Source organism: Lissotriton vulgaris, chromosome 10 (genome assembly GCF_964263255.1).
Source record: "Lissotriton vulgaris chromosome 10, aLisVul1.2, whole genome shotgun sequence".
NCBI classification, from domain to species: Eukaryota; Metazoa; Chordata; class Amphibia; order Caudata; family Salamandridae; genus Lissotriton; species Lissotriton vulgaris.
Window position 1 is genome coordinate 318,104,543 of NC_141698.1, and position 26,793 is coordinate 318,131,335.

At 42.9% G+C, this 26,793-nt stretch overlaps 1 protein-coding gene across 2 annotated transcripts in view; it reads right to left on the reverse strand.

The window, feature by feature from the left end:
* Positions 1 to 26,793, reverse strand: part of LOC147685174 (gap junction gamma-1 protein-like) — a 366,763-nt gene that overhangs the window by 291,611 nt on the left and 48,359 nt on the right. The window contains exon 1 of one of the 2 annotated variants that reach the window (XM_086941082.1): positions 6,835 to 7,039. The exons of the other annotated variant lie outside the window; for it this stretch is intronic. The gene's annotated coding sequence lies outside the window, so the exon portion shown is untranslated. Of the gene's footprint in view, positions 1 to 6,834; positions 7,040 to 26,793 lie in introns of those variants that run through there. 2 annotated transcript variants of the gene reach the window in all.

Sequence of the window (26,793 nt, forward strand, 5' to 3'; positions counted from 1 at the left end):
TTTGCCCTAAGTTGGCAGGGTATGCCCAAACGTGGGTCCCTTGCTCACTTTACCACTGGATTCAAGATAGCCTGGCTGATGAGGGTTATGAACCCGAAACCGGTCCCATGATGCTTGTTTCCGGTCCAGGGAAGACATGGCTTGGCAGTTCGGGCTGGACTGTTTCCATGAGGCACAGGGTCAGACTGATTTGCATATGGCCATGTCTGAACTGGGGTGGTGGAGTGAGCTAAGGAATGATGATGGATTAAACCCAGATCAGTTGAGTGGGGGTGAGTGTTCGATTTGCTCAAACGCTCCGTCCATCGTCCCCTTTGGTATCGCTAGGATTTTTGAAGTCATAGTTTTATGTTCAAAATGAAACCACAAGTTCCAGAATGCAGTTTCTTGTTGAATGTGTCATACATGGCATGTGTTCACTTGCCAGCTATGAAAACTGGCTATCAATAAAGCGCAGCATTATGCATACATGCTGAATCTCTGAGGGGTTAAAACAGCAGATATCTTTCAGTTTAGTTTTCTGCCTTAGTTAAGTTTTACTTCTTTACATCATATTACAACACTGTTCTTGTTATAAAGCACTTGAGTCCCTCCCTCAGAGTCGTTTATCATTCAACAGACGAAAAAGTAATCCCTGCAGTTGTCATTCAGACCAGTGCTTGACTTTGAGAGCGGCGCTGCTCTTCCTTAAAGGGGCAGAAAATGGCCGAGTGGCAAAAGTGCAGCCAGATCTGCCTTCTGTATTGTCAAAGCGCCTGCGTCACGTTCACTGATTCACAGACTAGGATTAATCACAACCTGGCCAGAAGTCTAACAGACTTGCCAAGCCATTAAGGTCCTCATTACGAGCGTCCCAGCGGAATGATGAGATGTATTTGTGGTGTTTCTGTGGATATGTTTATTGTGGCAGGGAGTCGAGCTCAATGTGTGAAATTCTGGAGGAAATGAGGAATTACGGGGGAGTGGGATTCCTAATTAATGATAAGCAGTAATTCCTCATTTATAAAGGAACAATCAGGGTCCACCTTCTAAGGGCCTGTATTTTCACCACCTCCAATGTTACGGATACCCTTGGGCCGTTTTACATACAGGGCGCACGCACTTGGCCTGTTTGCACCATGGCTCACCTAAAACAGGTGCGCCATGTGCAAACAGGGAAAGTGCGCCTTTCTATTTTTAATGCACTACCCTTAGGGCAGCTAAGAAGTTGTGCTGCCCTGAGGGCAGCACATTCAAGTGAAACTATGGAACTGCTTTGAAGCAGCTGCTCCATGTTTCACAGTGGAGACGGCAACCCGCCTGCACTTTTAAGAGGGGAGAGTGATCCCTTTGAAGGTGGGTGCGGTGAGTGACTGCACCCGCCTGCAAAGGGATGTCTGGGCGGGGCATGGGAACCTCTTGACCCCTTCCAGACGGCTACTATCAGGGGGAGTACTGGCAATGCGCCACCTGTTTGTCTCACACTGTCAGTGAGTCTTCTGACAGCTTCTTTACCTCTGCGCCTGCATCCATATACTGTGCTGGTGCAGAGATAAAGAGATTCCCTCCTTTGCATGGGGCCATCCCCCATATAAATGAGGGAACACCTTCTTGAGATAGCACTACCACTACATGTGCACCCGCGTTATCAGTATTACAGAAGGGGGCGCACAAGTGTCTGTAGCCCCTTCTGTAGTATCAAAGTGCCCCGGAGGTGCACAAAGTGGGCACAAACACCTGCTGTGCCCTGGAGCACTTCTATAATATGGCCCTGTTATCTGTTACTTTGGGTGTGGGGAAAATCCAAGCCATTTTCCGCACCACTCGTAAAAAGGGCCTAATGAGGTAGACACGAAGATTGTGATACAAAAAAAAAGGAAGCCCAACGATCCCATAACCATGAGAAGTTCATCTAGTCCAGGTTTTTTCCCCTTTGCATTCTGGTACTTGCAGTCCTGATTTTATCATGGTATATGAAGGTCTTCATCCCAAGATGGCATAAGCAAATACTTTGACTAGGTGTCCTACTCATGCATGGACTTGGAACACTTAAAAGCTCCTAAAGAACTTAGCGAGCATCCAGGCATCTCATTTTTTAGGTCTCGGCCTGACGTAAGCAGGACATGCGCTGCTCTCGTCATAAGAGGCTTCTTGGAATCGATACGATTCCAGAAGTCGGATCCCAGCTCCGCCTTCAGTTTTCATTTGTGCGCGTTGTTTGGCGTCACAAATTATGCCAAAGACAGTGCAATGATTGCGTCGAAGGCATGTCACTCGCTGCTTGTTGCCACCCTGTCTCTTTTTATCCACGCTCAGCAGGATTAGATCTCCTACTGGCGGCGGGACACAGTGTCTCCTAATAAGCCGCTTTGCACTTTTTTGTTATCATTCGCCTTTGGCAAAGGCAGCAGCATGTTTATTTTTGCATCGCGCTTTCACTTATAGTGAAAGCGCAATGCAATTATAAACAAGTGGCTGCCTTTGCCAAAGCCAAGAGCTTGTTTTTTTCTGTTACTGTTCCATGCTCACTGCAGACGTCACCTTTTCCCTTGTTTTTAGGAGCGTGGGTGCTGATCTCATTACTTTGTGATTGCGGTGGGTTAAAACTACAGCTCTGCGATTTAAAGAGCTGTTACTGTTTTGTTTAGGCGTGCGTGTTTCCGGGGTGCAAAGTAGCTCCGGCTATTCTATTTTTTTTAAATTAATATTTGATTATTAAATGCCACGATACCTTGTTGCTTGGAGTATGGTCTAATCGTGCAGGCTGCAGTCACTGCTCTAAATTCTTTTATGGGGCGGAAAGTACCCACAAATTTGTGCTCAGAGTGCACTCTGGCCTCTCTGCACAGATAGTTATTTTCCTCTGTAATTCGTAGTGAAAATGAAGGGGTGGGTAGACTGTATCATAACTCTTTTGTCGTCCAGCCCACTAGGAAGCTGGGGATCTTTAGGAGCGAGTAACCTGTAAGTTCGCTTGAAGGGAGTGTATGCCGTAGCCTTCGTCATATGTCAGGACGAGGCAGTTTAATGATGGACTCTCCCATCAGTTTTATATATTTGGATAGGGTACTGTCTCTGACAAAATCTGCCCACAAACGTGATTAGTACTGTACCTCAGCATCATTTTCAGATTCGAAACAATAGTTAGTAATTGTTCTATCAACAATATGAACACATTACAAACTTTTAAACATATTTTCTGGAGCCTTTTTTGCTGTTTACTGTGAATAGCTCTAATGGAGACACGATTTTCTTTCTGAACACACGTTTTAATTTCTGTTCATTTATCCTTTGGTAACTTTGATATATTTGGGCGCGGATAGATGACAGTTTTTGTGCACCAAGTGTGGGTGTTAGAAGTCGGAGCTGTTTTAACTGTTCTTAATAATCACTTAAGTGCTAGTGCTTTAATCAAAATAGTAAAATCAATCACTGTGATCAGTGAGTGAGGCAGCATTGTTTGTAGGAGAATTGTATTTGAAGAAGTCAAATCTGTTCGTTGCCTATTCATCATTGCTCTGTAACGAGTGATTCGATGTTTTTATGCTATTTTCTCATTTGTTCGAGTTTCCCCTGTGTAACAAGTGAAAATCGATAGCTTCACAGAGCATATTCAGTTTACGATTATTTGCACCTAGCAGTGAGAAGGATACGAGGGGCGAAGCCTTGCATTGGTTTCCTTTCCAAATAGTGACCCCCATATTGGTCTGTCGAGAGCGCAACTTGGGCGCATTTGGTCGTGACATTCGACGGAACTAATATCTACCTGTGCACATTACCTCTAGGTAAAGAAAGATGTCCATGCAATCGTGCTTGCCGATCTACCCTAACCATACTCGGTCTGTATGTTGACATTTAAAAAAATGCTTTGGCGTGCTCATTGCTGCCAAGATGTTGGTCATTTGTTTTCACGTGATACTGTACTGGATTAAAGTACATTTGTTCAACATAACTTCATAGTTCGTATGTTTTAAGTACACCTTTATTAGCTGCTGAAGTTTTAGTAACATTATGTTGTTCTAACCCTACTTTGGTCTGTCGAAGTATGTGTGGATACCCAGCGTGATCTAAATTAAACCTAAATTGTTGTCATGTAATAGGATGTCCTATATTTGAAGTTTTTCTTCTTTTGTCCTCTATATCGTTGGTGTTGTCGAGGGACCAGGAGCATTCAGCCCAGTAGCTCGTTTCTATTTGAATCACATGGGATCAGACATTCAAAAGAAGGTTGTTTCTGTACCAAGCTACAGGACTCCATGGAAAGCTGGCTTGAAACAAGCATTACAAATGCTATAGGTCTCACCTTTTATTAAGTTACAGCTATTTGCTTTGCTAAAGAATACTATTAGCAAAGCAAATGGCTTTAGCTTCATCAAATGCTTGTTTACATACTGGGTGCAAGATGGTGGGACAGTCCTGGCTTTATATCTCACATTGTGGTCTTTTCAGGTATCGCTTTTATTAATAAAATCATATCTTGCTTTTATATTGCTTTTCATAGGGTACTTCTTCCATTTCTAAGAGTTGTAAATAACTTCTTCTGGATGCAGACTGGTCATATGCAGATCCTAGTGTGAGGATTAATGAGAGTACAGTTCCCTGAGCCATCAAACTGGCTTTTATAAAAACATGCAGGACTACTGGTTTTTGAAAGGAAAGTGTCCACTTTCAACTTGAGTGCTTTATAAAGCTTTTTCTGCAAGATCAGGGCAGTGCTGAAGCGGTGGCCCAAAGAGGAGGCAGTAAACACCATGTGTATGATACGTCTACTTCTACTGTTCACAGTACAAAGTGACAGCCTCATGCCCGAAGTCAAATCAGCGGACGAGGTGAGTCACTCATGCTCACATGGAACTTCTGTCCTTCTCTTTCTTGCTGTCAGTCAGTGCTTAATTTGTGCAGGTGGGTAGCAGGTGTGGACCCCAGCACTCAATTGTGTGGATCAGGATGGACAAGTAAGAGAGAGAAAAGCAGAAAAGGGCAAAAGAAGTACAGAGGGAAAAAAGAAACATTTTGACAAAGGTATAAAGCAGGGAGGACAATGAATCCGCAGCAAGGCGGTATCGAGGTGAGATGTGCATGGTGGTAGAAGGAAGAGGTAAGAGCCGCAATCAAGAAAAGGCAGCTTTGGTATTCGGCAACACTGGCTTTCACCAGCGTGGAGGGCGCGTTCCCAAGAAAAAATGTGAGCCCCTGCACTTTATTTATTTTTTTTCTTTACAAATTAAGAACTGTGTGTGATCAAATCAGACGGGTGTCAATATGGATAGTAATGATTAAACCTCATTAGGCCACAATCTCTTGTTGAATTCTTAGTCACAATTTGATTTCCTTGGGATATCTGAGGCTTTATCCACATTTCACAGTAGCTGAGAATAAGAGAGAAGAAGCTTTAAAAAATACAAACCATATGTAACCTTGTACCGTTTCATGTCTTAACCTTATCCTAGCATGCATATCATAAATGCAGCAGAACATACCATATCGTGCCATACCATACCATACCATAACATAGCTTAAAAAAACATAACATCAGGGGTGGACCTAGACAAGGACCAGCAACTTGCACCCTAGGCGACCACGCAAGGCACGTTTACCCTAGGGCCATTTTATGAACAAACTTCACTGTAAGGCATATCCCAACATAGCATAATGTAACGTAATACACCTCATAACATTACATCAGAGGTGAGTCAGTCCTTAATTTGAGCCGGTGGTGGCTGGTGGGGCACCTGCACTTCTTTTTGGGGACAGACCCTTATTTTTCTGCAAGAGATGGAAATACAAACAAAGCAGAAACGACAGAAGAAGAGAAAGACGGTAAAACCGTCATGAAATGAAAAAACAGCAATCTGTTCGAGTGAGAGGGAGGGACAGGGAATGTCTGTTGTGGATTAAAGATGCATGAGGTGGATTCAAGACTATGCAGCCTTGGTGTTCCGTGCGCCCACATTTCATTGCACTGGCAGCGGGTTTCAGAGCAGAACTTTGGGCACCAGCACTCATTACCTCAGGGGTGGGCACACTCACCTGCAGCAACTTACACCCTAGACGAATAATGTAAACCGTGTTTACCCTAGTGCGATTTGATGAATTACTATTGCTGTGGAATGCATATCTTAACACAGTGCAATTTCATAACACAACAAACATAACATAACATACCATAACACAACATATCAGAGATGACACCTGACTAGCTCTTGTCAAACCATGAAGGCTATGTTTACCCTAGTCTAGTGTCATTTTATGAATTATCTTTACCATAGCAAGCATAACAGAGCATAACGTAACATAACATAACATCACAACAGAGATGGCCCTAGACTAGCTTCCAGCAACTAGCAGCTTAGTGCGAACCATGCAAGTATGTGTGCCCTAGTGTCATTTGTGAATTAACCTTACTGTAAGAGGCACATTACAATATTGCATAAGGGAACACAACATGACACAAGATAACATGACAGGAGGGTTTTTAGTAGTTACAACCAATACCTCTCTAGGCAAACTATACAAGCTCCCCCTACCATTTTTTTCCTTTTTATTTTTTGAAATTGTATTTTTATCCTCAATATGACACTCCGCTTAAGTGCTAAGTGACCACGTAGTTCAAGTCACGTACCAGTTTTACATAACCTAAAGTGTAAAGCACCATAAAAATGTAAAGGCATAGTGTTGAACAGCACAAGACCATAAGCGCACTAAAGCATTACACACGTCATTATTATACAAGACACGGTTCATGGCATGTTCCCTAGTGGGAGGAGGGTGGGGATTTGAGAGCAGTGATGTGCAGAGCGAATCACCCCAATAAACACGCAGACAAGACTTCTTAAAAACCGCCCAGCAACATACTTGGAACTTGCGGGGACATCTCAGAGACAAATCATCCTGTGCTTTCCGTTTCTGGGTCGATTTAGCATCGTTCTCACCGGGATCAATCAAAAATCCTCCACGCATACTGGCTTCAGCTGGCCATACCCTCTTCAGACCAGTTTAGAGGCGCCACCACAGGCGACAAGCCAGGGGCACTCGCAGAAGCGAAGAGATATTTCGGTTTCTTCTGACTTCAGTTCCCACACCAGCCCCGGCTCCGCACGCGCCTGCTGTCCATATCACAGAGGACTTGGCGCGGGAAGGCTGCCTCTGAGAAGCGGCCTCGATGCAAGGTCAGGGACTTCGGAAGTCTGACTCACAAACTCGCAAACTGAGAATTACTCCCAGTTCTCATCTGTTCTTCAGATCTGTCCCTTAAACTCCTGCAGGGCCCGGTGTGCCAGAATAAATCAAAGTTACTGCTTGTTCACAGTATGATAAAAAAAAAACATGCAATCAGGAAATAGTTCTGCTAATGTTTCAAAAATCGTGCAGTCAACTTTTCAGCCACATATAAATCCCAGCGGCCTCTCATCCTTTCTGAGGTCGATAAAATGAGTACCATTGAGTTGGGTAAAAATAAACATCTGTTATTCAGCGCCAAGATGCCCCTATGGGGGGCAGGGGGGTGAACGTGCGCTTTACAAATACACTTTATGTTATATTACATAATCTGCATACATTTTATTTAACTGAATGTATCAATTATGACACAAAATGTATGTAGATGCATTGTAGTCAAATTGCAAAACCAATAAAACAACTTAATTCATGTAAACATCCTTTAATTGTGTATTACTTCCTCCTCACCGTACTAAGAACTTGAGCGCTTCCTATGCGAACAGCAGAATTTTCGCAGCCAAAGTAAAATTAAAAAAGCATTGGTAAATGCATTAGGTTCCGCCTCTGTGATTGAAAATAAGCAGTTTTTTTGTTGTAAGTTGTAGCTGGGTGAATAGGTATGCAATATAAGTTGCTGAAACTTAAATACAGTTTGACGGTGTTTACTGCATCTCCAGTTGTTTCTAAGTGTGACATTTTTATGTCCTGTGCATCCATGATTACCTCTTTAAAATATTTGATTGTAGAGGAGGGTGATGGTGTTGAATTAGACAGAAGAAGAATATTGGGAGAGTAGCATATTCTTCCCTAAACCTACACTTCACAGCACACATTCCCTACACAACCTGTCAGTTCTCCCTAAAGCCAGGCGGGCGAGGAATCTTCCTTGGACGCAAATTTGCTACACTCGTTCCTTATGTGACGCTTGAATTTTTCACAATCTTTATAACTTAATTGACGTAACGATCAGCCACGGCCCGTGCATGGAAGACCGGTAGGGCCGGATGTGGAGGGGGATTCAGCAGAGGACCACAAGGGAAAATTAAATAAATAATTCATATTCCCTCATGGTTGTCTGTCGAAATCCCCCCTCCTATCCGGCCCCACCGCTCTTACCTGCACGGGCCGCGGCTAGTAAAGCTGATGGTAGCAGCCCCACTCTGAAAACTGTTCCAGCACCCATAAATGGAACTGTATGTGAGTGAACTGGCCTTAGGAGGTGTGAATTCAATGGAGTGGTCTCTGCTACCATTATTTATAAGGCGCCCATATCTGTGGCAAGGTCCCGAAGCTCTACGATTTTTTAAGGTTTCTGGGCGCCCCTCCGGCTGTATAGTTGGAAGAGTGTTTGTAGAACGGCCTACATGGGCTAAGCTGGACAAAATGTGTGAGGTTGAACAACCTATTGGATGAATGGTATAGCGGGAAGCATTTTGGTGTTGTTCGCAAGTGGCCGTATGCTTCTCTTCTACTGTCCTGGTTTCCAATGTTTAACTGTGTGAAGAGAACATTGAAATAAAGAGCATTGCACTTTGCTTTCATTTGTGTTTTTTGAGTTAATCAGCTGAATTTACAGATGCCTCTTTGCCACTCATTTCACGAGCCTGCATTTTCCCTTTAATAGCCCTCGCGTGTATACGTCAAATTAAGCTTGAACAAGACTACAGTTATCAAAATACTCCCGCCTCCCACAGGGATGAGGCAGAAATAGCCACCTAGGTCTCTCGGAATGTGCGAGCCACCATGTCATGACACAGGCGTTCCCAGCGCACACCACTGCGATCTGAGGCTTCGCAGCGCATGTCAGAATAGGGCAAATGGTCGCCTCTGGCAAAGAATTCGTCCAACGCCTGGAACCTTCAAGGAGTATTGGGTGATATATTTATATAATTACTGATATTACTTGTCAAAAATGCACTATGTAGTCTAGTGCCTCAAAGTCCTCAAACGGCATAGTCAAGCACCTCTAAGCAGTTATAATATCAAAGGTAAGCTCCTTTGGTACTCAGACAGAGGAGCCTCAACATACTAACAACGGCAGTGAAGCGTACATGTGTTTGGGACAGTGAAGGAAGCTTTCAACACTTTGTAAGACAGACACAAGTGCACTCAGGAGAGTAAAGTTAAGCACTACTGGACACTCTGAAAGTAGGCCAGGCGGCTCACTGTACGCATAATAAGCAGGTAGACAACCATGCACAAGCAAACCAGTGTGCTTCGAATGGCTCAGAATGGCAAAACAAGCACCTTTTAATGCACAAAACTACTAACTGAAAAATCTCCAGGCTCTGATAATAGGAAGAGACACAGAATCTGCCATCATCGCCATATGGAATGACCTTATAACACAGTAGACCAGAACGGAGTTGATGAACTAGCAATTATGCTTTTAAAATGTCCTTGGTTGTAGGTTTTGGCTATGTTCACATGATTGGGCACCTGTATATATCTCTTTCCAACAAGAATCAGAGTAGCAAAACAATATTGCCCGTTACTTATTTATTATGTACTTCTTCTACGAAAAAGCACTTTAAGATTAAAAGATAGATCAATAAAAAGAGTTTGAGCTTGTTAAGGCTTCTTGTAGACTCGGGTGCCCTCTAGAGATAACCAATGTGTACGAAACAATGTGTGTCATAAAACTGCTTTAAGAGTAGTAGTTTTGTTTGAAAAGTGAAACAAAATATTTTAAAGGAAAGGATGAATCCTTATCTCCTTACTGAAATGTATTCAGTTATTTGAACAATGATGGAACTGACTAGTGGTGGGAGGGCAGTTTTTACCCCTCAGGTGCTGCTATGCTACCATTGCTGTTTGCAGACTAAATGATGCAGCAAGAAACTGCAAATTATGCGGCATAATGCAGCACATTTTGTATATCATTACTATATTATTTTGTCATTTTTAAACTTGGTAATAGTGTCTGGGCAATTGCTGCCCCTCATTATTACTAGTTTCACATCTGAATATAGCACTAAGCAACAGAAATGTGACCAGTCCAGCTTGGCAGAGAACCTCCCACTGCACAGCATCATGTGTCACTGCATTTTTAGTAACTTTTGAACCATTTGAGAGAGAAACAAGTTTTATTTGTTAAAACCTGCAGATTGTGTGCCAGGTGATAGATTATGTGGCAAATGCAGCAAATCGTTAATTATGCTAATATTGCCGTACAATCGCATAATTCCAGTGCCACTGGGTATAAGTGCGCTAAAGAATTGTGTACTTAAATTTACTTAAATGTAAACTGATTATGAAGCGCACATCTGATCATATTTTAAAGTAAGACAACCAGGCGGTTGTGGCATGTTAAAAGAGGTGATGGAGTAGCAGTATCTGGGTCTCCTCATCGACAACTGATTGCCTTGGGACTCAAAGCCATGGAGGAGTATGACGGCCATGACAGCAGCAATGGGCAGCATGGATAGATCAATCATGAAGTCTGGGATCTTATGTCAGGGCTTTCCGATCAAACATGGCTCCAGTACTGACCACTGTGGCTTCAGCTTAGCTGTCCTTGCCATATATCTGGAGGACACAATGAAATCATAATTAGTCTTTGAAAACATATGTCTACAGAAGTCACTCATCTGGAAGTGGACATACTTTTTAAATGGTTGGGCTCATTAATCAATTTTCATAAATATTTTAGGAGAAAGAAGGAGTCTATGCTTGAGGGTGGTCTTCGATGTGACTGCACTGAATGCAATAAGGATTAATTTACCACGTGACACATTTACTGAATAGCTAGGGCAATGTTCCTATTTAAAGAAATAATTCCCACCTTAAGAGGGTGCTTGGGATTAAGTTGCCTTTCATAGGTGTTTACTGAAGGTGTAAGGTATGCATGCATTCAATCAAGTGAGTTACATTGGAGAGCAGTAAAGTGTAAAGACTGTCACAAGAACATAGGGCCAGAATTATTTTGCGATCACAAACTCTGCAATTCACAAAATTACAGACTTTGCTACCTCGTAAATGTTTTTTTCTATTAATTAAACATATTTTGCAAGTTCCACAATATTCTGCTTCATAAAATGGGTTTTGTGATCCATTCCAAATTGCAACTAGCAGGTGGTGTGAAAGGAGTTCAGAGATGCTGACTGCACCCAAAATGTTATAGGTCAGCTATTTTCCTGACAGTAAAACTGGTGAAAATAACCTTGAAAGAGCAAGATATAGGCCTGTTTTACTGTTAAACACAGATTGTAGAAAAAGGCCTTGCTATTGACAAAGTTCCTGATTCTGACATTGGTGGGCAGAGCACAGGACATCCTGTTGGTGGTGACTTCTGTCCACCAAATTTAGCGATCACTGCCACTCAGCAGTGATCTCCATACATTCATAGGAACCACCATCATGGTGGGTCTGTTCATGGTACAAAACACTTGGGTGAATGGCCCTTGCTTGTTTTGAAAGTTGTTCACCAACTTTACAAAGTGTTTTTTTCGCCAAAAACAACCTCCCAAAGTGAGAGTGTGTTATTGAAAAACAAAGAACTAGTGACCTCCACACCCAGGAAGTTTTTCCCTGGGTGTGGCGGTCATTAGTTTGTATTTTCTGTGCCGCACTGCTGAGATTTTCCTGGCAGTGATGGACAGAAAAAGGACATCATACCGTCCACCGTAAATATGGCAGGCAGCGTAATGCTCTTTCTCTGACTGGTCCTACTCTGTGGGGTCATCAGAGAAATTTGATTAAGCCACATTAGTGCTGTCGACGGAAAGATGGCAGTCTTCCTGACCCTAAATAGAGTGTTGCCCATTGGTTTTCCAGACAAGGTATTCCGTCACGTTGGTAGGGATGCTTTCTGTCTACCAAGCTGTGAATCTAGCTATAGGTCCATAATGACTTCTCTGTGCACCCAGCGCGAGTGTGCTTCGTCCCATGTAGATCACTGGAGGACAATATGAGCACGTCTACACCTCTTGTGGCAGATGAGGGGTGACCTAGATGATAAGGTGGCTCTATTGCTAGATGCAGGAAAAGTTCTTGATCAGGTGGAACGAGGTTACCTGTTTAAGGCTCTTGAGAGGACAGACCTGGGATCAGAATGTATTAGCTCCGTGAGATATCTGTACACTAAATCCCCAGCTCAGAATATCGGTATCAGCTTCACTTCAGACACATTTCTGGTATGAAGGGGAGCCAGCGCTCCAGTGATCTCTCTTCTTTTCATCCGCACCCCGAAATCTGTAGGTGCCAAGATCTGCCAGTCTCTTAGTGTGGTGGGCAAAATATCCCCAGTGAGCCAGAGGAAACTCTTCATGTAAGTCCACAAAAGACCCTGGTGCTGGGTACATACCCTTTCAGATGGGCATCACAGCGCCTATGGTACTTGGGTATGCTGATCAAGTCCGGCCTCAAGGATATGGTGCCTTACAGCATATGACATCGAATACTCAAGACATTGGCAGATTTTGTGCGATAGTCAAGCGTACAGCTAGTCTTTTTGAGGTGGGACCGGGTAATAAAAAGGCCCTTTGTCCCAAGGTTCAGCTATGTTTTGCAATGCTGTCGCTGCAGATCCCAAATGCCAGTTGTCTCTATTATCAAAAAAATGAGCTAGCGCCACTTCAACTACATGTGACATCAATGTGCAGGGGCCTGCTCCTGTCGAACACAAGGTATTTTTTGGCCTATCATCAGACATTCTCTTCTTGTTTACTACTGACGTACAGTAGCAAACCTATGTGGGCATAGATTGAGAATCACTTGCTCTCCATGTCCAATGATCTGGATTTGGTATAGGGATCTCAACTTATGCCATCCTGCCTTATCTGCCATGGCTTGTATATGGCTCGATGCCCATAAACGTTTGAAGAATACCCCTCACTTACACTTGACTACAGCTTTATGGGACAAAGTAGGCCTATGGGTGGGTGGCTGTGAACTTGACCTGGTGATCCCGAGGGAAGAGTGGAATACGTTCCTTGGATGACACACTGTCCGAAGGTCAAATAGAAACTTTTGCTGTTCTCCTGGAAAGATTTGGGCTATATCTCTGAAAGATGAGGAGATAAAACTAATGATCTCACTCAGGGGCGTGTGAACCACCTGCTTTAGCACCTTCAACAAGGGTGGCGTTTGTATGGGCCTCTTGTCTGCAAAGTGGCAAATAAGAGATCATAATTAACTAAAAGGAAGAAAGAAATGTTGGTTACTAGAAAAGAGAGAAAAAGATGGATGAGTGATTCACTAGAAGGTAAAAGGATGGGTGGGTGAAAGGATGGGTTTTGAAAGAATGGACAGAGTAATGGGTAAAAGATGGATAGATGTGTGAAAGGATAGATGGATACGTGGGTGAAAGGATGGGAGGATGAGGAGGTGAGAAGAAGTGTAGAAGGGTGGATGAAAGGATGGCAGACTCAATGCAATTCTGAGATGGATGAATGCATGGTTAGAAGGAAAGGATGGCAGAGTAAATGGAAATCTGAGAGAATGGATGGGTGGGCCAAAGGATGGTGGATTAAATGCAAAACTGAGAAGATGGATGGATGGGTGAGTGGGTGAAAAGATGGCAGAGTAAATAGAAATCTGAGAGGAGCAATGGATGGCAAACTAAATTGAAATTGGGAAGGATGGATAGATGAATGGATGGACAAAAGGAACAATTGATGGTGAAAGGTTTTATTGATGGTTGGGTAAGTCAAATGATGGATGAATGGGTGGATGTATGTATGGATGGTTGCATGCATAGATGATGAATGTGTGAACGTATGGATAGACGGCTAGAATGGCCAATGGATGGATGGAATGATGAAAGATTGAATGATGGAAGAACGAATAAATGGATGACAGAATGGCGTTTATAAACAGGTGCATGATGGGTGAAAAGATGATGAATAGATGCTTGGATGGAAAGGACAAGCAAGCTCTTCTATGGAGGTTCGTGTTCACTTGCATTGCCAGGGTGCCATCAGAGCTTTGGTTTAAAGTTCTGGGTATTTTAATTTTCTGGCTGCTTTCTTGATCTCACTGCAGGTAATCCAGACTGGGCGCGTCTCATACTTGCTACACACTTCTTGCATTAGGATTTCTTCCCATCCTAACCCCTGCCGGTGGACGCAGTCCTTTACTCCAACATCATATACATGATGGACCAAAACATTTCCCGTTCTGGTCACCGCCAGTACATCGTTTTTTTTTGGGGGGGACAGTTTTGGTAAAGTGGGTCTCGTTTAGACCTCCTTTACTTGACAGACAAGGTCAATGCAGACAAGTCTATCATCGACAGCTTAACATTAATCACTTGAACCCTCCTGCCAAGTGGTTTTATCTACCCCACTCACTTAAAAAACCCTTCCACGTGCTGGCCCGCTTTTTGAGGTTTTGAGGGATGGTTTACTATATACCTATATAACATGAGGAGTCTGTGAGAAACAAAAAGACACCACCCCTCACTCACTGACACCATAAGACACATTTTCCTCACTCAGCATTCCCTCTTCCCTCACTTCTCATAGCTACCAAGTTAAGTTACCTTACACACAGGCCAGCGCCCCCCTTTACTGCAGCCTGGTAATGGTATTGTCCGGGGAATATAAAATGTCCACTGTTGCATCCAGCATCGTTTTGTTATTCTACAAAACTGCCTCGTAAACAAGTATGTAAAAAAAAGCCCTTTTAAGCATCCATTCGTCAGGACTGTGATTACAACAGTGCGCAGCCCACTGACTACTAATCCAGAAATTACGGAAATATGAAAACAGATGTTAATTGTGGCCATGCGTAGGTGTAAATGTGTACGTTTTATTCCCTAGCTTCAAATTAACAGAACAGTTTTCCGTTCAAAATCAGTTTTTCTCCAGATTGAGTTAATTAACTGAATGTTAAAACTTTATAAAAATGAGTACTGGCATTTCAAATTGTAGTAGAAAAAGTGTTCAGAAAGCGTATGTATTTTATTATTGTATTTCCAATTTGCGGCTACTGCTACTTTTGTCCTGTTTGAGGCAATTACAAAAAATGAGGTATGTTCTCGTTTCCCTAGAAACCTTACTGCAAACATTCCTAGACCAGAAAGTAGCAGTGTGTGTGTTCGATGAACCACTCCTAAAACCATACAGAATTTTCACCTACCCACATACATATTATCGTTCAACCCCGTTTTGACAAAATAAGACACCTTATATTTTAATTCTGCTAAATATACTTCGGTTTACCACAGCTTTTGGTGCATTTTGTAATTATAACACCACAGAATCACTGCAGTGAACATCAAGAGAGTCACTAGCCCACGGAGTAACAACACGTCATCATTCAAGTCTCTAGACTTAAACTTTTCAACAGGCAGCGATTGTAGGTACTCCGTAACTTGGGGTCCCCGCAAATTTCATAAAAGGCTGATAAACAATGAAAACGCAGGCTAGTTAAATATGCGCCCGCAAACACAAATAGTAAATATAAATCCCTCTGTGTGCGTGCACGTGGTTGTGCGCGTTGCATGCGTGTGTGTGCTTCTCTGCATTTTCATCATCTCTTATACAAAACAAGCATTGTAAATGCAATAGGTCTCGCATTTGTTGGAGTTGGAGCTGTTGGCATTGTAAATGGCAATGTCTTTTACTTGTGTAATAGGTCTTGTATTTGTTGGAGCTATTGGCATTGTAATTGGCAATGTCTTTTACTTGCGCAATAGGTCTTGTATTTGTTGGAGCTATTGGCATCGTAAATGGCAATGTCTTTTACTTGTGCAATAGGTCTTGTATTTGTTGGAGCTATTGGAATCGTAAATGGCAATGTCTTTTACTTGTGCAATAGGTCTTGTATTTGTTGGAGCTATTGGAATCGTAAATGGCAATGTCTTTTACTTGTGCAATAGGTCTTGTATTTGTTGGAGCTATTGGCATTGTAAATGGCAATGCCTTTTACTTGTGCAATATGTCTTGTATTTGTTGGAGCTATTGGCATTGTAATTGGCAATGTCTTTTACTTGTGCAATATGTCTTGTATTTGTTGGAGCTATTGGCATTGTAAATGGCAATGTTTTTTTATTTACTTATGTGTTTAGGCATACCGAATGGGTGGAAAAAAACTGTAAATTGGTTAAGAAAGTTGGTGAAGCACAGGTTGATGTGCACATTACATGGAAAGGGAAACTTACACAAGGGATGCACTATTCAGAAAATTCAATGGGATAGTATTCTTTTAGAGAAGTTTTCAAGTTCTGCTGTAGAGTGCAGAGAATGCTGATTCTGCAGGAACTCGTGAGAGCAGGACAACTGAATAAACCTGCACATCATTTCAGCTGAGAGAGCGGCCGTACAAATGGAATTTAAACATTCAATGAGAAAACAGGAAGCTGGATAGACACATATTAAAGAAATGACTTCCAATGCTGCGAACGGTAAGGTACAAAAAGAAATATGCTCTACAAATCAATTACAATAGTCTTTTACTCTTATAATGTCATTATTAAGCCAACTGACTATCCGGAAATTCAGTGAGAACGTTACAGTGGCAAAACTGTGACGGGAGTCAGATAAATGGGTGCAGTAGCAGTCGGTGGTGGGAGTGCTGCCGGGCGGTGACGGGGGGAGGGGCATGGTGGGGGTAGTAAACCACAGAATACGGCCAAATACAGGTAAGTAAACATATAAATACATAAAATGAATTTCGTTGTGCGCACTGCATCGCCAAATGCGATGCAGTGCCCGCAACAAAATTCGTTTTATTTATTCATATGTTTACTTACCTGTATTTGGCCATACTCCGTAGTTTACTACCCCCACCCTGCCCCTCCCCTGCCCCACTCCACCGCCCGGCAGCACTCCCAACACAGACCGCTACATAATGGGTGTACTCAGAGGAACTAGTTTTCACAGCATGAAATATAAAACACCAGGGAGAATCAATCATAGAGCTGGTGTAAGAGAGGAAGTCTTCAGGGACATGCAGGTAATGCAACAATTTTGCATAGCATGGTTACATTTGGAGGAGAAAGAGCAAGATGGTTGTATTACTAAAAGTTGAGCCAATCAAAACACAATCTTGAAAGACGTCAATAATTCAATTCCAAATTTGTTATTTCAAAAAACAGACCAGGGTAGTATTATAGGAGGGCTTAACAAGCCCATTGTTGTTTAATGAACATGAGTGCATGGCGCTGTATTAAGGCCACAATATCTACAGGCTGATGTCAGTTGTAAAGTCAAGGAGTTTGGAGGCACTGACTGTAAAGTGAGCCCACACACCAGAAATCACTACTGATACAAATATGAAACAGATCAAGCTTAACAGGAAAAGGCCAACACTGTGGAAGAAAAATAATAATTAAATGTTACGTTTGAAAGTGAGTTCTTTTTTGCACAGGCTTCAGGCGGGGCTGACATTCTGATACACACATGCTACACAGTTAACACACGCTTCTGAAATAAAAAATACAGGAAGATAAAACCTGCATACGAAACCAGTGACAGGCAGCATGAGTAAAGGGTGTCAACGAGGGAGGACCTGGTTTGGCCAGGTGTGTCAGCTGGAATGAATGTTGCTGCCTCGAGACCAGATGAGCTAGGTGTTCTAAATAAGATAACATTTCCTCCAACACTCAGTTACACATTTGAGTCATGGTATCAGAGGCGACCACATAGTCAACATAAATGACCATTACAAATCAACCAAGAGTTTGAGATACACAAATGTAAATATCATTCTGGTTAGAGAAGAACAGGTCACTAAAATACCTCATTACTTTCTAAAGCACTCCTTTTACCATGACCATGACCAGGGCTGCACTAGACTGCATGTAAGGTTTGCACCACAACAGTGCAGTCTTTAGGTTCAGACAGAAAATCACCTAAAGTAACGGAATAATGAGGTGTCTGAATATTTAGACTCAATCATATCACATCACATGGTGCACATGATTTGTCAGTTTGGATTGAGAGCATCCCACATGTTGAGCCGATATGTGCAAGATGTAAAGAGCACTTTTGCGTAGAAGAGGAGCTCTCCTTACTAATCTGATTCTATTATTTTAGCTTCTATACTCCTGTAAATTTAGCGTGCCACAGAGGCAGACATGCTGCTAGTCATGCGTTATTTAATACTCATCTTACTTCAATTATTGCTTCTTGACCTCTGTGCACTATGTCTGTAATGCTATTGCTTCTAATATTCTAATATTCTGATAGCTTCACTGCAGACAGCTACTACTCATATAATATACAATTAACAGTGTGGTATTTCTAAATAATCTAATATAAACATAATCTCCTTAACCCCTTCGCTGCGGCGGCTATTCCGCCGCAGCGCTAAGGGGGGGGGGGGGAGGGGGCGGTCGCGCGGCGGTCCCGTACTTGTGACGGAACCGCTCCGTCACGGCTCGCGGGTGAGCTGTGCTTGTGACGGAACGGTTCCGTCACAAACCCGCCCACCCATTAATTAGTCAGCGCAGGCGTGGAATTTGTGCCGCGCAGGCACGGCGAGCGGGCCGTGACGGAACCGTTCCGTCACAAGCACAGCTCACCCGTGGCTTGTGACGAAGCGGTTCCGTCACAAGCATGCAACGGGTTAAACATCATCATTTTAATCTGTTTTAATCACAGAAAACACATTCTTGAATGTTCAACACGTAGCAGAAATTCCATTTCATGCTTGAGACATTTTCGTGCTTGTGCCCAATGCATTTCGGGGCATTCTGGCTCTTCTTCAGCCCTTCTTCAGGTGATGCCTCTATGAACAATATAATATTTGTTCATGTAACATAAATTCATTGGGCAGTGAAGTGTATTCAAATTATCTGTCTTATGCTCTGAATGTACACATGCATTATGCCAAAGGTGTGCAAAACTTAAATGATGTGATTGTAAAAAGAAGAACCAAAGATAAAGATGACAGTAGTAAAAACCGACCTCTATGACTAGGAAGGAAACCATGGTCTACATCATATGCTCACTATCAACCAATGGAAGTCAATGCACCTTGTTTCTGAAAAAATGCACCTCAAGAGCATGAAAATGTACCTCTGTGTTTCGTGTCCTGTTTTTGTTCCTGAAATGAAAGGACAAGGGGAATCTCAGATGCCGCTTTACTAGACAAACCCAGACAACTACCACTGGATGCAGAACAAACCCCAACAGCCAAAAAATAACCTGATAGTTAACGTCTCATCAGTAGAGCTCACTTATAAGCAAACTAAAATTCTTATTAAAGGATTAGGGTATATTCCCACATATCAATCAAATCAGTGCACAACGCAGAACACATAGAAACAGCAAAAACGAGGAGAAATGAAAAATTTCTCCTTGTTGCGCCTGTTTAAGACCAGGTTTTCCCTGGTCTTAATTTTGCCACCACCCCATAATTACCCTGCCCTTGTAAATATGAGGCAGCATCAAAATCAATAGGTGTTGCAGTGGAACGTCCACAGCAACGCCCATTGCCCACCCCATTCACGCTAAGTATAGCGTGATAGGGGGCCACATTCACTAGGCGGTGTTAAGCCACGTTGTGAATAAGGCGGAGCCCCTATCGCCACCCTTACATCAGAAAAAGTGACATTGTGGTGGCGATAAGGGCTTGTAAATATGCCCCTGAGGGCAAAGCATGTTGTTAAGCTAAGAAGGCTATCAACACGCTCCGTCACTTTAGAAACACAGGGTGCCCCATATTTACAAGAATATGGTGCAGCCCTGAGTGTCTCCCTGCTCTGGCGCTAAATTTAGCTGCCTAGTGCCAATGTTGTCACCCTTGTACCATAGTGCAAGGGTGTTTACGTTGCAGGGAAATATTGTTTATTTGCATGAAGGTGTCCCTTCCTGCACATAAACAGTCTTTTAATGGCGTTTTGTAACTTCTATGAGTGCTGCTCATTGCAGCACACATAGAAGTTGCAAAAAGTTATTTTTAAATTATTGTTTATGTGCAGGACGGGACACCTTCCTGCACATAAACAATCATTGGCATTTTGTTGTTTCCATGTGTGCTGCACAATGCAGCACACATGGAAACAGATAAAACAAGAGGAAATTAAAGATTTCGCCTCGTTTCGCCAGGTAAGACCAGGTTTTCCCTGGAGCTGCCCCATATTTACGCCACCCTTGTAAATATGGGGCATCGTCAAAATAAGTTGGTGTTGAGGTGTAACGCCCACACCAACACCCATTGCCCTTCCCTTTCATGCTAAGTAGGATGCCTTATTTACAAGACGGCGTTAAGCCACGTTGAGTGGTTTAACGCTGATTTGTAAAGAAGGCGAAGCCCCGATCGCCACCACAACGTCCTGAAAAGTGACATGGTGGTAGCGATAGGGGCTTGTAAATATGCCCCTCAGTTCCTTAATGTGGAAAGATACCTGCCAAATTCTACATTTCTCCCCTATTATTGTGAAAGAAATTGAGTCGGTCAAGTCTACTCCATATTTATAATTTCCTTTTAACCGTGGGGGGTTTTCAGTTGCCGGTGAACTCTAATTCAGATCCTACATCTCACTAACTGTGAGGCTTATTTACAAGAACTTGCGCCGCTAGTTCGTCCCTTTTAATAAAGGAAAAAGTGATGTTTTGGGGGCGCAAGTGGCTTGTAAATAATCCCCGGTGTTTTTAGGTCTGGTCTTAGCCTTGACCTTCTGACTTTACTAGCGTGTATAACTTATATTTATTTAAATAGGCTTTCAGCTAGCTTTCACCATCACTGGTCTGTTGCTCTTCATTTACATTTTTCTTTCGCTCACTACAGCAAACAGAATGAGGCAATGGGTCAGTCAACTTCAAACATTGGCTCACTTTACTGTAAGTGACGTTGGTCTGCTGTTTCACGAGGAGCACATCCAAACAAAAAGTAGTTCTCTTCAGTGCCAGGGACTACGATGGCAATATGTTTTTTGAGACCCAAAATATATTTTAGTATTCACACAATGTTTCTTTTTTATATTTAGAAGGGTCCAGTAGTTCTCTAAGCAATATAGATTTACAACAATCATGACAAAATAAGGAAAGCGAAAAAGGCTGGCAGCCAACACCAGCCCTTTTGGCTTTGCCTGTGCTTGTTTGCCTTGGTAACGTTCCTGAACTGTTAGCAGCTCATGTTCATATGTTTGTGCATTTTCTATTTCAGGAATATTTTGTCCAGAAAGTGTTTTGTTTCTTAACTGCCTTGTAATATAGTCACACCACCAGTAGGAAGGGAATATTTCCTTTTGAGTGTGGCAGAGTGAGAGTTACCGAAGCAGTGCGCTTAAAAGCAGCTTCTAAAGAGCTATAAAAAGCTCATAAATATAGGTGGTCAAGATCAGAGGCTGCCAGACACTCAGAAAAAATATGTTCAATGTCAGGCTCAGAAGAATATTTCACAGCTGTGATCCTGGTACGGTAGCTCCCAGGGCTAGAACTGTCTCAAACAGCTGCAGGAAGGCGCTGAAAGACTCCCAAACAACATTTGATAAAATAAGAAAATTCAACAAAAAGGTTAATGTATTCCGGACTGACTGAAGTAATGTATCGTTAGAGAATGTCATAATACAGAAGGTTGCACGGGTTTCATAGAAAAATGATTTCATGAAATACCGTTACTGAGAAACCATTTCCCCAAAACTGTTTAATGGACATTTAAAGAAATAATGGCATTTACCATTCCATAGAAACATATTAACGGAATGTCTTTTTGTTTTGTTGAAATTGGCTTTTGCATGCTTATTTTTTTAGGTGTAAATCCAGTGGTTGCAGGAATTACTTTCAGAAACAGTTTTGTCGGAGGTATTTAATTCTGTGCTTTTAATTCAGCAGACATAATTTCAGATTTTTATCTTTTACATTGCCAAACGATTACTTACTTTTAATTCACTGACCCCTCGTGACCCCTAAAGATCAATTATCCCTGTCCCCTTACAATCCCTATACACCATCAATCCCTGCCCCTAAAACTGCTCACCCCAACTAAAGTACACCTATCCCTTAACCCTAAAAGCCCTTTCAACCTTGAACCTTCATCCATCACAGAAACCTAAAAAGCCCTAACTATAGCTAAACTAGCCCATCTCTAACCCTTAAACGACACCCATCCCTGACCCTTAAAGCTCTTTCTACCCCTACACTCCACCCATTCATGAATCGTAAAACCTCTTACTACCCGTAGACTCCATCCATCTCTAAACCCCCAAAAACCTCACTACCCTTAGACATCACCCGTCTATGACCACTAAAAAGCCTCACCACCCCTAAACTCTATCCAGCCCTGAACCCTAAATCCCCTCAGAACCCCTGCACTCCATCCATCCCTGAACCTTAAAAATACCCCACACCCCTAATCTCCACTCATACGTGAACGCTAAAAAACCCTTGCCACCCCGAAACTCTACCAATTCTTGATACATAAAAGAACCCTCACCACCCCTAAACCTCATACATTTCTGAACCCTAAAACCCCTTTCTATGCCTGAACTGCACCTGTTCCTGACCCCCAAAATACCCTAATGATCCCTAAACATTACTCATCCCTGAACCCAAAAGCCCCTGGCTAGTCCTAAACTCCAACTAAGTTTAATGTAATTTAGGACTTTTCCTTCAAATTATGTTTCCTTTCAAACGTTTCCTTTAAATTTCGATTTATTTGTATTTCCTTAAAATTGTCTTTCATTACAGTTGAGGTTACCTTCTCGTAGCCTTAAAGAAACAGACAACACACTTGGAGGAATACTGGGCCACAGATTTATGACATAGAGTGTGTTAAATTGCATATGAATGGTGGCATTAATCAGTGTTAACATCCTAAACTAAAGCGGATTATGGACAACAACTTAATAAGGCTCTGAGAGAAATGACGAAATCAAGTCCTGACTCATTCCCCCTTCGTCGAAGATCTCATTTTCAGGAATTTGTCCATCTGGGTCAGTACTGACCTTGTATCAAGTATGTCCGTGTTTACAGGTGGCTCCCTTTGCAGTTGTCCAATTGAGCTTTTGCCCCGCGCACCACTGTTATGACACTGTGAGCTCAAATATACCATCCTAGATAACTTCCAGTTCTTGCTGTGGTAAGAGCTACTTTCATGCAATTGGTTCACCTTGTATTTCTGCCAAGTTTTGCAGTTGGTTTCTCTATGAACAAGCCTTTCACTTCTAGGCCATTTGCCCTCCATTTTCCAATTGCAACCCACCATGCCAACAGTAGAGTGATGGACTTTACTGGGGCAAAGATGACACTGCAAAGAGAGTTAATTATTCTCTGTCACCAATTACAATCTTTCAGCACTTTTTATACTTTTCCATATTGTAACCTACACCTTGACATTTCTAATCAGCCTGAGATCTTTCCTGTTGCCAATTTGCCTTGAAATGATCTCTGACCATATTCTTCTTGATAGAAACATTTCCTTATTGATGTACATGATTAAAACCACATCTACACAAAAGACAACAAATTTAAATAGCAGGAACCACTAGCTAGCTCACCAGAAGCTAAGTAATAGTTAGTTTAGAAGGTACATGTTCTACAAAAAATATTGACAGAGCCAATAGGTCTCGCCCAGGGCACGAGTCGGGGTACCACGCGGGTGGACGGCATCCCCCCACTTATTTTCGAGGGTTTTTCAGGGTGGACGCCGTCCACCCTGCTCAATCAAAACCGCGTCCACCATTACTGATGATTTACGTTTGCCTCTAGGCTGCGCGTGTGTGCCCGAATGCAGACTTGCTTCCTACAGCGCCCAGACGCTCTGTGGGAGTGCGCTCTCCCCTCGAGAAGCAGAATACATAACAAAAGGGTATCGTCAAAACGTCCCTTTTCAAAGCGGGAGGCGCACCAGGAAGCCCAGTACAGCAATTAAATTACAAAGGGGCTGCTTACAGTTTTCCAAGAGGCCCTTAGCAGGCAGTGTGAAACTAATCCTATGTGAATGTGTTTCACACTGCAATGAGAGGGTGTGGACGTGTCATTACGCCCAGTGTTGCTGAAATTGGAACTGGGGGAGGATTGCGAGGCCGGCACTAGGGTAAGTATCGTTGTTCAAGTAAGTTTTTACTGTTGTTTGAGTTTTCCTTTAGTTTCAGCCATTGCCTGGGCAGAGGCGCTCCTGCTAGTGAAGTCACGTAAGTAACTAGTAGCTTGGCTCTACAGTGTACGAGCCGAGTGCACCGTCACGCAGGCTGCAAAATCTCCGTTTCAGACAAAATCTGCAGGCAGGGCTGCTCTGCCTCTTAACCCTGTCTGACGGAGTGTGTGGTTTATCTGCAAGATGATATAATCTGCATGTATTAAATCAATTTAATCTGCAGGTCGAGCAGCAGGGCTGCTCTGTGAGTCATCCTTCAGAGGCCTTGGGCACCAGTACAAACGAAACTGAAAGGGTTTCCGTCTTCAGACAAAACCATTACCACGACGGGTGGTGGGTGTTTTGCCAGGCAGGGCGCACAGTTTGTCTCTGTCTGCTCTCATCATGTGTGGGGAGTGGGGAGTGGTGGTGGGGGGAGGGGGAGTTTAACGACTCGCACAGTTGTTTGTCTGCCGGCAACAGGGTCTCTGAAAGAAAACGTGAAAGAATTAAGCAATTACTTGCCCGGCCCGGGCAGCATGATCATTTACAAGGGAGGATGAACTCGGAGGTCCCACCAGCACATCACAGATGACCAAGCAGGTTCGCTTTCGGTCCAGCCTGCCTCTACTCTCACAAGACAGACACATCTTGCTTGGGCCGGCTCAGGTGGTGAGGGTGGGTCGACTCCCACCACGTGACTAGAGAGAGAGGCCCTGATGTGTCAGATGACCACCAGCCCAGGTTCGTTTTCGGTTCTCAGCCTGCAGCCCGGCCTCTCACATTCTGTTGTTTGGCCTGGTGGTCGACTCCACCACGTGAGAGAGGCCCTGAACATGACTGACTCGGTCTCGGGACAGTCAGATCCCAAGAAGAGAGCCCGGACACACTCTGTGTGTCAAGTTGGTTAGCGCCCTCCCATTTTTGGCGATTTACAGGTGTTTTAAGACGATCTTATGGTTTCTTGGTGCTCAAATGGGTGCAATTTCTGACATTTATGTTTCCCTTGTCTTCATTGCTTGATTTTGCTTGTGGCAGTAGAGTGTCACTCATAGTCGTCAAATGTCACTCATAATTACACTGAAATTATGAAAATGTCACACATAGCAATCTGAAACCTTGGCAGCTATGATATTAAAGTTTAAAAAGCACCTTTCTGCCTCGTTCCTAGCCACAATAAAAATGTTACATAGCTTCGGTGATTAATGTTTTACTTGGAGTGAGATTGGAGTTTTGTCTGGTGAAAGTTTTGACTCATTGTTAATATGGGTTAATATGCCTGATGCAAAGGACATGTACCATACATCACAGACCTGTATTTATGAAGGTAGCTCAGTGGGTTACTGCTTTTGTTAGAGGTATTCTCTAGTTACTTGCAGTTTCTAAGTTAAAATCCTAAAATGGAACAGCTATCAACTGTAATCAAAGCGCTGCATGCAAACGGCAAGTTATATATTAGAGTGTTATACTTTTTTTCCCCAGTCTTCCATTTTTTTATTGTTGCAAAAAAGATTTGTTTGAGTAGAAAACAATTGTTATTATTACAGAGAACTCTCAAGTATGGTGTTACATTTTGAATCCTGGTAAAGGGTGGTTGTAAGGGAATCTGTGCCGGTAGTGGTCATTGGGGGGCGCTAACTGGGCACCACCAGTGCTAAAGCCGGCCCTGGAAACAGGTTCCAGTATTGATACTCAAATGAAGAGCTCCAATACTTTCCAGTCGATGTTGATCAAAAAACTGTAAAAACTACATTAAACATTCATCTTAAAGTATAGGCAAAAAGTTTTAAACCAATCCTCCTTTTTAGTTATCATCACAAAGAATACACCTTCAAATACATGACTTCAGGCTTTGCACTGTACAAAACCCCTGATTTGCCTTTTAGTTCACTAATAGCACTGTCTTTTGGGGGGAGGTGGTGGGGGAGCTGGAACGATTCTCAGGTCTTGTTTGATAAATACTTTGCACATAATCTGAAGTACTAACATGAGGTGCTTTCGATAGTTTACTATAGTCTAACATAATCTGTGCTGCATGATTGACACACCACATGTTTTCTATGCTTGGCTTGTGTATGAGTTCTTAAGAGCCAGAGCAGACCCTTGGCTCCGCTGTCCCTGGTAATTTGGTGTCTCGCCCACCTTTGCCATAGTCCGGGTCACTGGAATCATGCGTCAGGAGAAGACCAAATTATGCAGCAGGGTGGAATTATGAGGCAAGCAAAGGCAAGGTATGTAGTATAATGCTGCATATTTTATGATAGAGTTACTTTATTATTTTGAAATTTTGCACATGCTAACACTAACTGTATTGTATTGTATTGTTACTTGTATAGCGCATGGCTACCCGGAGGCATCCCAGCGCTGCGCGGGGCTAAGGGGAGGGGGCCTGAGCTTTTATATGAACAGCCAGGTCTTCAACTGTTTTCGGAAGTTCAAATGGTTTGGTTCGCTCCATAGATGCAGTGGGAGGGCATTCCATAGTCTGGAGGCATTGAGTGAGAAGAGGCTACCGCCACTTCTGGCCTTCTTGATCCTGGGAATCACCGCAATTGGGCAAATGTTTCATCTCATTAGTACCATTTACCACCTAAATACATCCATGTTTAAGCTACTTTAAGTGCATAG